The following is a 12,821-nucleotide window of genomic DNA, read 5'->3' on the forward strand; positions in this document are numbered from 1 at the left end:
TTATGGGCTTTGGTGGAAGCAAGATGCTACTACCCCTTCCCCCAAAACTATTTTCTCCTGTGTTTCCACTGAATCACCCTAGAGGTTTGCCCTAGAGCCTCTTCGCCCAGCCTGCTCCCCTTTCTCTTTAGATTTTATGTTCTCCCTCTGCTCAGAAAGGCTGATTCTCCCTTGAGTGTGGAAGAGCTGGGGAGAACACTTCTCTCAGACTCTTATATGCATCCCTGAGTGGGTCTAACTTCAGGAGCATTAGAAAGAGGAAGAGTCAGAGGTCGGGTCCAAAGACAGGTCTGATAATGGGAGCCCCACACAACCGTGGTCTCTGGGGGCCACGGGGACAGTTCAGTCCCAAGGTCCGTGGCGCAGACCTTCCTTCCTTTCCTTCTTCAGCCTTTTAAACACTTGATACTTTCTTCACCCCAGCACCTGGGCAACACAATGTTTTTGTGAGCAAAACAGGCAGCCTGCACCCTTGAGCAAGGACAAGAGGCCTTTGCCCCACTGTACGTTTGGCACATGGTGACCCCATAGCATTCAAGCCTATTAAGCAGTCTCAGTGATGCACTTAATCACTACCCGGATCCACTCGCTGTGCAGGCTCTGGCTGGAAAACAGATTGCATCACGCCTGCCAGAGTGCCTCACAAGTTTCTCACTGCAGACAGACCATGGCTGGACAGACTGCACACTTGCAGAGATGGTGGGGCTCAGATGCAGGACGGGGGGGGTGACCCAGATACCAGCTGCATCACACTGCACCGGCAAAGGACTGATGAAGGGGGGGCTCAGTCAACCTCCGTGACCCCCTTCTGCCCCCACCCTCTCTCCTCCAGCCAACACCACATTGGAAGGGTGGCAGGGCCTGGGCCCAATCCACCTGTATACTCTCCATTGTGAGTCCCTGAATCTCCACGTCCCACCTTCTAACCAGGTGACAGAGCCAAGTACCTGTTCATAGCCTCACTATGTCTTCTCTTCAAAAGACAAGATCTATTCTCCAGATTTTCAGTAAAAGTACATGACACGATCTGTTTTAGGATGTTCCAGGCCATCTCGAATATTGAATATGGGAATGCAGAACAGGGACCAAGGAAGTAGGACAGGAAGTGACTGACAAAGGTGGGAAGTGCGGAGACCAGAGGAGATGCTCTAGCAACACCCTAGTGAGTGGTACTGGCAGCCTGGGCTTCGGTGGTGATGGCAGAGGGGTGAAAACTGTTTGAATCCACAGATATTTTGAAGGCAGAGCTCATAGGCTATGTGGATGGATTATGAGCCCAAAGGACAGGCTAATGGACTGAATGTGGGGTATGAGAGAAAAGATGAGTCAAAGATAAACTCCAAGATTTGGGGCTCGCACAACTGATGAATGTTGATGATCTTGACTGTGACAGTGAACGCGGGGAGGAACAGGCTTGGTGGTGGGGAGCAGGTGGAAATGGAGACCTGGATTCTGAACAAGCTAATTCTCCCATGTCTGTCTGGCATCCAAATGGAAGTCCAATCAGGCAATCGGGGGAGAGCCCAGGCTAGACAAAGAATCTGGTAACTCTCTAAATGTGGTCATTTCTGCCCATGGAATCCTGAGCAACTCCACTCACTCATAGGATTCTCACATCCTGAGTTTCTCAGGTGGCTCAGTGGTAAAGAACCTGCCAGTCAATGCAGGAGACCTGGGTTTGATGCATAAATTGGGAAGATTACCCTGGAGGAGGAAATGGCAATTCACTCCAGTATTCTTGCCTGGAGAATCCCATGGACAGAGGAGCCTGGTGGGATATAGTCCGTGGGGGCTCCAAGAGTTGGATACAACTAAGCTCACAAAATGGACAGAATAATAAACTTTTCCATCCAGACCCCCATAGGGTCCCTCCTTCCCTAGTTTCCAAGTACACTCCAAGGGATAATTCTGAAATCCAAGTGTTAAATTTTATTAACTGATTAGAAGAGATGAAAATCTGACTTGCAAGCCATTAACAAGCCAATCAGAAAATCACTCCACATACCCAACGCTGTTGAAAATACTCATTTCCCATAATATATCATTGAGTCTTAGATTTCACAAGCTCTCTCTTAAAAAATTCAGGCATCTTATAATAGGATTCCTAAGGACCAGCCAGTTTAAACAAGATTGGAAAGAGACAAAACCCTCCAAGCCCAACCTTCTGGAACTTCCGTGTGAACAACGTTTACATAAATGCTACTGGGGTGATGAACAGGCTCAGCTGCGAGTCAGAAGGTATTAGGGCGGATTCTCAAGTTAGAAAGTAGACATGTGGGCAAGCTCTGGTGCTACAATGATGCACCATGAAGGTAACGATAAAGGTACACTTGTTCCTGACCAAATCAACCCCTGTCCCTCACCAGACATTGGTTTTCTGCTTAATTAATGAAGCATCACAATACAAGGGGAGAGAGACACCTGCGAAGAAATAAAAATCATGGGGTTCCTTGACTTCAGGAAACTTACAATCTGGTTGAAGAAGCAAGCCCCATGCATAGCGTGAATCAGCCAGACAAGAAAGGACAAGCAGGACAGGACTGGTGCCAAATGCACACTTTTGTTTTATTTACTGGAAACATAAACATAGGCAAATCCATGAGTTGAGCTCGAAGTACATCCATGTTAATTTAAAACAGGCTCCCACGCTGAGTAAACAGAGCAGGTACTGAAACTAAAACAACTTTCCAGAATATGCACCCATCTTGGCCCTGAAGAGCCAAGAAGAATTCTCCAGTCAAGCTTGCTTTAGGGACTCTTGCAGTTTCCAAACACCCAGAGGAATCAAGAACCTTCCCTGAAGAAACTGACTGCATAACCCAGAGCTTCCCTAAACCTCTTTCAGGAGGGAACCTTTTTCCTAGCAACCTTATTAACACTCAGTGACACAAAGGTCAAGAAACACTAGCCCAGAGCTGCCAGAGATTTTTTCGCCCGAGCACAAGTCACAGCATTTGGAAATGGTTGAAACTGATCAGAGTCTGCCAGCCTCCACCACACTCCCTGTGGACTGATCTTAAACAGGGAGACCAATGGCATTTCTAAAAAGGAGGCATGTTTTCCCAGAAACACAATCCAGGATGATATTCTTAACAAGCTCATAAACAGCATCAAATAAATAATATCTTTGCCTAATAATGTGCTATTAACAAAAGAGGAAAAAAAGTTTGATGATCCAACTTTGTTATTGTTTAATTGCTAAGTCATGTTTGACTCTTTGCCACCCCATGGACTGCAGCCTGCCAAGCTTCCCCGTCCTTCACTATCTCCCAGAGTTTTCTCAAAGTCAAAAAAAGAGCTACTAAAATGTAAAAAACTACAATTCTTTGGGTTTGTAAAAGTATACTCCAAAACCTCTAAAAATAGCCTATGTGCTTCATATATTGTAGTAGGCTAAAAAATTATTTCTACAAGTATCTAAAATGAATATACATCATTCTGTAAAACCAAGATAACATCAGCTGACTTTAAAACCTACTAGCTATATAAGAAGCAATCACTTTTGTTTGCTCATTTTGAAAGTGAGAGGCCTTAGGGAGGTTGCCTTGGGCTGGGCTGGCTGGGTCTCTTTTCTGTAGCAACATGGAGAAGGGCATATCCTTCCCAGGAAGCCTGAACTTTTGCTTTTGTTTAATTCCCCAGAGACAATAAAATCATTCTGATCATGGTAAATCTAACTCTCACACTCTGAGGATGGTTATAAACTGAGACCTAGCAGGAAGATGTTTATGGCTACATATCAAGAAATGTTTTAAACTTTTGTTCTCTTGTAACTATTTTCCTAGCAATTTATCCTAAGAAAATAATACAGGGTGGGGGTGGGGAGGGGAGGGGGCCACACAAAGATGTTCATCACAGGTTTATTTAGAACAACAGAAATGAAATACTCTAAAGACCCAACAATATGGCACTGATTAAACTAAATAGGGATACAATCATAGTATGGGCTATTATGTGGTCATTAAAAATCCGTAAGAATTTTAATGACATGAAGACGTGCTTAAGCAATTTTCATTTTAAGTAAATCCAAGGTTGAAAACACTGAGCACTACTATGGGATCAAGAATGTTAAAAACAAATATAAATATTAATACACTCAGAGGGAAAAGCCTAGAAGGAAACATACCAAATATACCAAACAATTTGTAATGTAACATCAGACTGGCAAGATTAGGGGTTATTTTCCAAAGTGTCTACAATGAACATAAATTTTATGAACGAGGAAAGCTACACTTAACAATTATCGTCACTTATTTTAGTAGGAGGGTTTTTTTCAATCAAAAATGAGTAGTTTTCATACTTAAAACATTCTAAGATCAGTCACCGCAGACGTGAGTCACCATAGAGGACGATCTTGAGCAAACCTGGTGATGAGGGAAGGATGTTTCCGAGCTACCATCTTGGTCTTAAGATGGGTTAGTGGAAGAAGCTTGAGTGCAACTGAACAGCAAAACACACATCAAGTCTGAGCACTTCGAGGAGAGAGACTTTAGTGCAATATGGACACAGACCTTTGAGTCCATCTTGTACCAAAGCAAACGGTCTGCGTCAGAAGATAGCCAGATGCCCCATCTCTGCCTGAAAACAGTAAGGCTGGCAGAGGGACTTCTGAGCGGTGATTAAACAGCAGAAGGGACAGCACTGGGTGACATGCCTTGTGATCTGAAGGTTGTGAAACTCTGTGATTCTAATCTGGAGAGGATACAACCGAGCTTACACAATCCTTCTTGGTAGAATATTTCCACTGCCATAGTGGTCAGCTGCCACACCACGAACCCAAACCTCAAAACTTCAGAACTCCTCACCGTAGAGTATTTTCTGGAAGGAGACAGGAAGCTTGGACTTTTAACCACAGACCATTATGGACCATCTTGGGGTTTACTCCACTCCCTCCCTTTAAAGCACACCTGATCCAATCCACCACTTCTTCCCCAAAACAAAGATAACTTGGTTGCCTGGTTCTTGATATTAGCTCCGCATAGTGTTCCTTATTAAAAAAAATACTAATATTTGTGCAGGGCTCACAGGCTTGCTTTATATGCTTAGACAAAACACATACTTTTAATCGTGGTTCTGTGAAATGGGAAAGTTCTGACTCAGCCGCTGCTAGGAAACACATCTTAAGTATTCTAGAAAGTCTGGTTGGGTCACAGAGAAATGGACTCATTTCAAAAAAGAGGGAAGTGTATATGCAGTGGAGGAAGAGGAGACAGCACAGGCAAAGGCTTCTAGGAAGTCAGCACAGTTCACCCTCACATCGCCCGAAGTTCATCTGCCCCCGGAGCATCCGCCCTCCTTTCCCACTACGTGTCAGTGGGTCCTCTGCAGCAGCCACACCCAGAAACCAAATCCCTGGCCAAGCTCATGGCCCACTCTCCAGGGAAGCGAGCAGGTCTCCGTGAACAAGCCTGCCCTGGCCAGCTGGTGCTTCCCCGACAGCACGCTGCACACGGCACTGTGTCCCACTGACCTCTTTCTCAGCACCTCTGGGGTCAGCGGAGTTAAGACGATGGCATGCTCTGGAGCTAGTCCGCCTTATTTCACATCCTGACTCCCACAGTTGGGCAAATACTTCACCTCCCTGTCCTGAGTTCTTCCTCTGTAAAGTGGGGGTAATACAATTTCTGAAAAGCACGTGGAAAAACGCCTGACACGAAGGAAACGTCCCAGACTTATTTGCTATCATTATTGTTATCATTCATCACCGACTCCACTTTCTCTCTCCATCTAGAACAGTTTTTCCCCCACACAGTGGGCAATCACGAAATATTTGCAGGACACATGAATATGAGCCAGTGACTGAATCAATGGTAAACACAAAAAACCAAGAGAAAGACCAATTAGAGCTACTTATCTAAATTCTGGGGAAGGGAGACTTCTCCACCCTTTCATAAATACATTCTGAATAAATGGAAATCTAAATTTAATAGATAATCAACATTACTCTTGATGTCAATTTAATCCATTAAATTTGAATTGTAAATTAAGTTTGAATTGCTCCCATTTCATATTGCCACACTGCTCTGTGGGGTCAGGAAACCTGGTATCTTAATCTCTCTAAAAAAGACAACTCAGGGAAATCCCCAGTGGTCCAGTGGTTAGGACTTGGAGCTTCTGCTACCATGGCCTAGGTTCAATCTCTGATCAGGGAACTGAGATCCTGCCAGATGTGAAGTGTGGCCAAAAAAAAAAAAAATACAACTCACTCAACTGTACTTCAATTTTAAAGAGACATTTTTCCAAAGAAGGTATGTGAAATATACCAATAGGTACACAAAAAGATGCTCAATATCCCTAATCAGAGACATATAAATCAAAACGACAAAGAATTACCTCATCATACGTGTTAGAACAGCTGTCATCAAAAGACAAGAGACAAATTTTGGTTAGGATGTGGGGAAAAAAGAATGTTCTATATTTTAGCAGGAATGTAAATTGGTGCAGCCATTATGGAAAACAGCATGGACAGTCCTCAAAAATATTTAAACTGGAATTACCATATGATCCAGCAAACCTACTTCTGGGCTTCCCTGGTGGCTCAGCTGGTAAAGAATCCACCTGCAATGCGGAAGACCTGGGTTTGATTCCTGGGTTGGGAAGACCCCCTGGAGAAGGGAATGGTTACCTACTCCACTATTCTGGCCTGGAGAATTCCATGGACTGTAAAGTCCATGAGGTCGCAAAGAGTCAAGACATGACTGAGCAACTTTCACTTCACTTCATTTCTGGGTATATATCCAAAAGAAACAAAAACAGGATCTCCAAGAGACATCTGCACTCCCCTGTTCACCGCAGTGTGATTCACAACAGCCAAGATAAGGAAACAAGCTACGTGTCCATCAACAGATCAACAGATAAAGAAACTGTATTACATACACCAAAGGGAGCAGCATTCAGCCATAAGAAAGAAGGAAATTCTGCCATTTGTGACAACATGGAGGACCCTGAAAGCATTACACTAAGAGGAATAAGTCAGAGAGAGAAAGACAAACACTGCATCAGTTCAGTTGCTCAGTGATGTCTGACTCTTTGCGACCCCATGGACTGCAGCACGCCAAGATTCCCTGTCCATCACCAACTCCTGGAGCTTGCTCATACTCATGTCCATCGAGTCAGTGATGCCAGTCATCCAACTATCTCATCCTCTGTTGTCCCCTTCTCCTCCCGCCTTCAATCTTTCTCAGCATCAGGGTCTTTTCCAATGAGTCAGTTCTTCGCATCAGGTAGCCAAAGTATTGGAGTTTCAGCTTTAGCATCAGTCCTTCCAATGAATAGTCAGGACTGATTTCCTTTATGATTGACTGGTTGGATCTCCTTGCAGTCCAAGGGACTCTGAAGAGTATCTCATGGTATCGCTTACAAGTGAAATCTTAAGAAAAAACCACACAGAGAGTGCACCAGGGACCCAGGGGTTGGGAAAATGGCGAGATGCTGGTCAAAGAGTACAGACTTCTAGTTATAAAAGGAATAAGTTCTGCAGGCCTAATGTACAGCATGATGATTATAATTAACAATACTATATCATATACTTGAAAGCTGCTAAAAGACAGTAGATCTTAAATATTCTCACCACAAAAGAGAAATGGTATTTATGTAACAGGATGCAGTTTTAGCAACAGAAGTAGTCATTTTACAACATATAAGTGTACCCAATCAACACAGTGTACACCTCAAATTTATACAACACTATATGTTGATGGTATCTCAATAAAGTTGGAATAAAAATGTTTTAATTAAAGACAACTCTTCCACCCCAAACCTTCTCCCCACCCAGTATTTCCCATTCAGCGAACGGCATCTCCACCCACCCACTTGGACCCTCCCTTCTCCCCTCACTGACAACATCTAATCCAACACTCAGTTCTACTGACGGTCCCTCCCTCCAAATCGGTCCACTTCGCCTTCCCCACTGGCAGCAGCGTAACCCAAGCCAAAACCCTCAATGATTTCACAACAGCAGTTGGGATGCAACATCAAATTGTCACTGTATCTTACCCAAGTCACTGTCTCCATGCCCCGTGACCAGCAGCCATCATAGCTGGCATCCTGCTTCTCTCACAGCCAGCCTCTCTTTTCTTTAGGACCTTCATACATGTTTTATCTTCTGCCTGGAATATTTTCTCACCGCCAATCCCTTTTCTCATACCTTCACCTGGTCAACTCCAAGTGATCCTTCAAATCACATGTTAAATGCCACTTTCTCAGGGGACAATCCTGGCCTGTTAATCCTCACCAGCTTCTCCAGTGGATGTTCACCAGCGGACACCCCAGCTCCTTGATCATATACCCTCACGGGCCTGGTAAGCCCTCACAGCACCCAACACAGAGCCTCCCAGCCAGGCAGGGGCTGTAACAGCTCTGCTGGACCTCAGTGTCCAGGACAGGGTCTCCTGCCACATGGCAACTGCCACCAAGCATCCCACCGCACAGGGAAGAATGCAACCCAAGTAACACAGCAAAACATCCGTGTGTACTTAATAATGAAGAGGATGCTCTCCAAGTCATTGGCTGTTATTAACTGCAACTCAGTGCCCCCGCACCCCATTCCCGAAATCTTCAGAAACAACAACGAAAGACTCAGCATGCCCTCTGAGCTGAAAACGCTCAACTCAAACAACAGACATCTTGTCTGAAGCCCTAACATCAGGCTATATTTCATAAGAGCCTTCCCGCTCTCTTTCAGCATTTAAGCAATAACAACAACAAAATAAAAGAAGTACACACTCCAGTCTGGCGGGCTCGGCTCTTCGGGATTCAGGCAGCTTTCTCATCCCACACCTCCATGCTCATTACACAACAAAACACATAAGACCCAGAACCGCTAGAAATCCACCCCAAGGTAAAAACTCCACGTCTACTTCAAAAGGAAACCCCCAAGACACAATGGTAGGAACTTCTGAAGCCTTTTGCCATTTTGTAAGACACATACTATACCAAAATACCATCACTTTGGGTACAGAATCTTCTTTTGCTGGGTACAAAGGAAGTTAAATGAAAGTCTTTGTATAGCAAAGACACCTGGGGTGGTGTCCAGAGAGGGGCTCCTCATAGCGGCCCTGGGGGTGGGTTGGCCAAGACTCAAATACCACCACTTAGCAGAGCCCAGCTGCCTGGCACTCATTTTGGAAGAAAGCATTTAAAAAAGAGCAGGGAATTAAAAATATAAACACCACAGAGAAAGAAACAGGAGCAAGTTCTACAAATTAGAATATGGGGAGGCTGAGGAAAGGAGAGGATCCTGGCTCTTGTGACTTTAGAAAGTTCATGAATTTCTGTGGGAGTAAGGAAGAAGAGAAATCCAAGGGAGAGGGAGAGAGAGACAGATCTGTTGTATAAATTCCTATTTTTTGAACAGTCAAAAAAAAAATTTAAAAACCGTCACCCTTGGGGGATCATTTCTACTCTATTTTGAGCATAGAGGAGGAGCCATCAGATTATAATAAACAAGATGCTGTATCAGTTACAGAAACTAAACTTTTGGGGGCTTGCTTCTTCATATAAACATTATTCGATCAACTGAACTCCACTTGTTAAGAACATTCATTCTATGCATCTTTTTTTTTTTTTTTTACAATGTGGTAACCCACATACCACATGAGAAAAAATCCAATCAGATTAAAATATGCCAACAAAACGTTTTAAATTCCCATCTGAAAATTCTACCCCCACGAGTACGACGGCAAGTTATTTTCCTAGCAACCTGTGATAGCTGTAGTCCCTAATGATTACTAACAAACGCTGAACGAACACTTCTCTAGTTTCAAAATAAAAACATTAGAAATAATTATGAAACAGCCTGGCGCCAAAATTACAATAAATCTAAATTTCAGAGAAATTAGGAAGCAATCCTCAGACAATTATTTTGAAACAGGTCTGATGAAACACTGTGATGTGACAAACTTTTATTCAAGAGAAAGAAAAACAACAAAGTAAGGAAGAGCCCAGTGTCTGGAGAAAAGTTAGCCATTCATCAGAGAATCCGAAGGAGAACCAGAGCCTCCTGGCCAATGCTGAGCTATACAAAGACCCAAATGATACATCAGCCACAATCCAGAATGTTCCCTGTATAAATACAGACACATTGTACCTGCCAAGCTGGTTTGGGCTGACATACTGCCCTGCGTTCAATGAAAAGGTGATCATAAGTTTATACTCCCAAGGTACACGACTCCTCAATCCCCCAAAACTATACATGACCCAGAGGTCAACAACCTCCAGACTTCCTTCCCCCTACCTTTCCATTCTCCTTCTACTAACTTCCTCCCCAACCCCAATACCCCTTCCTCCTCAGTCCTGGTGTCAGGTGAAGACTGCAGAAATGCACAATGACAGGGCTGACTCATAATATTCCATGGCCACAAGCACTAAGTATTGCATTTGGTTTCCTTTTCACCCAAGTTCATGGCTTTTCTCCTCTCTCCAGCTCCCAAAGCCCACTCTTCACCGCCAACCCACTGTATAACCTCTATGCAGTGTCGCTCCTAGGCCCCCAGGAGCAGAGAACAGAAGATCGGATTACAGCTGCCACCTGCGGCTTTTATCGACAAGGGTCTCCCTCAGAAGGGTGGGGTGGGCTCCACAGTGATTGCTATGGTCAACATGCCTCCTAAGCCACAGCAAAGGAAAAAGAAACCCAAGTCCCTTCACTGCGCCCCTCGCCAAAATCCACATCGGCTCTGCAAAAATGTTTTACCAGCTCCTCGGATTGTTAACTCGTACACGTGAAAACAAAGTGCCTAGGGCCTAAGTTGTAGCAACTGCTCCTATGGGATCTGGGGAGTCAGAGGGACAGAGGGAAGGAGGGCAATCATTGACCTCTGTCCCAAAGGACAGACCCCACTCCTGCACAGGGGTAACACATGGACCTCCAGGTCACACCCACCACGGGGCTGCGGCCCCTCTGGACCACTTCTAAGAAATGCGTCTTCTCTCCAGACTCAAAGAGAGACACACCTCCAAGAGATTTAAAAGATAGCATCCCTTTCCTACACTTCCCACCCCAACCCCCCAAAAAATGGGTGGCTTCTGCCCAGCACTTCCAAAAGCAGAAAAATAAACTTCAAACCTAGACCCCCATTGGGAAATTCAGGGAGGCAGGAAGAGTGAAACAGGCTGGCTTCCTCACTGTACCCTCAAGGACTTGTAAAACAATCTTTGTGTATTGTTAAAATACGGTGGGTTTTTTTTCATGGCATTCATTTTTCCGGGAGAAACCTACATGAGAACCCCAAGCCAACAACTTCTTTATGCCTATGACACTGTCTTTGACAGTGAGCCAATTTAGAGAAAGCAAAACAGAACAAGTCACAGAGAGTTACTTTTGACTCCCTTAGGAGGGAACAGTCCACTGGGCCCCAAAAAGAGAGCTGAGAACTGGGCCCAGTTCCCACTCTGGCCGCTAACACAGCGTGTGACGTTGGGCAATTCACTTAAGGCATCTCTGGACCCGTTTCCTTTTCTGAGAGCAGGTAGGACCTAACTGATCTAAGGTTACTTCCAGCCCTGAAATCTCAGCATTGTAAGAGCATGTGTGATTACGAGCATCTGTTTTTATCGAGGGACTGGAGGAAGGAGGAAGCTTCTGGGAAATGTCAACCTTCTTTCTATGTGCCTCATTTATAATATAAGAATTCATAAGACCTTTTCACAAACGATGACTCAAAGAAGTGGTTTTACAGAAATCAATTATTTTGTGAGATATACATACATACATATATATATTTAATATTCATATAACAGAGGCAAAACTCATTAAATAATATATGCTCAATTATAACAAGCTACAAAATAAGGAGGCAGTTAGCCTGAAATTTGACACAATGTATCTTAAGATTTTTCTACTTAAGAAAATTATTTTGCCATTTTTAGAAATTAAAAGTAACACAGAGGCAAAATATATTAATGGATAACATTTTGTGATACTTAAATAAAATATACATGAATTGTTTCATGCTTTGCATAATTCTACCTGTCATGAATTCATTATAAAAATATATCTTCCATTAATTATTTCAAAAGTATGAAGTCCAGCTCATGATAGGAATATATAGAAGAAAATATTCTAATAAGGCCGAGTTATCTTCTCAAGAGGTTAATTTATAAACTCCACTTTCAGAGTCTACAAAATCCTGAGAAAGTGCATTAAAAATATATGCAGACACATACTTTATGTTGTAGTCTCTTAGTAGTACAAACAAATGTTTTCTGTGTTAAACCCACACACTTTCAAAGCCAGGGGTGTACACATTAAATTTAATTTAAGTCTTTCCAAGTTCATTTGGACTCTGCGTTTCCAATCAATCAGCCCAGATGAAATCTTTCTGATGTTAGTCTAGATTATTCCTTTCCAATAATTAGGATAAACTGGTGAGTATGTTGAGGGTAAGGGATGAGGGGAATAAGATTGGAAAGTCTCAAATTCAGGATTTCCCTTTTGAGTTTCCTAATTCTCTGCTCTGCAACTCACCTCCCCTAAATGATTTTTTCAGCAAACATTTGGGTACATTTTTTTAGTTGCTTTAATACTATTTCCAATCTTCCCCACACCATGGTGATTGTGCCCTATTAACTGGAACCCACAAAGCTAGATTCTAACCCAGTACTAGGTGAAAAGGGTAGTGGGAACATTTCCAGGTAGATACCAATCATTAAGGTCCAATAGCAAAAAAACAAGTGCCTTCTAGATACAAACCATATCAAAGAATATGCCCCCAAAGAACTATTTTTAACAAAAGAGAAACTGATAAACAAGGTCTATTATCAACAAAAGAACATTTTATCTCCCCACAATAAAAGAAGCAAACATCTCTGTAAGGTCACTT

General features: G+C 43.3%; 1 protein-coding gene across 34 annotated transcripts in view; it reads right to left on the reverse strand.

Moving 5' to 3' along the window:
• TCF7L2 (transcription factor 7 like 2) overlaps window positions 1–12,821 on the reverse strand; it is a 199,209-nt gene that overhangs the window by 108,160 nt on the left and 78,228 nt on the right. The gene's annotated exons all lie outside the window — the stretch shown is intronic.

Source organism: Cervus canadensis, chromosome 8, assembly GCF_019320065.1.
Source record: "Cervus canadensis isolate Bull #8, Minnesota chromosome 8, ASM1932006v1, whole genome shotgun sequence".
Taxonomy (NCBI): domain Eukaryota; kingdom Metazoa; phylum Chordata; class Mammalia; order Artiodactyla; family Cervidae; genus Cervus; species Cervus canadensis.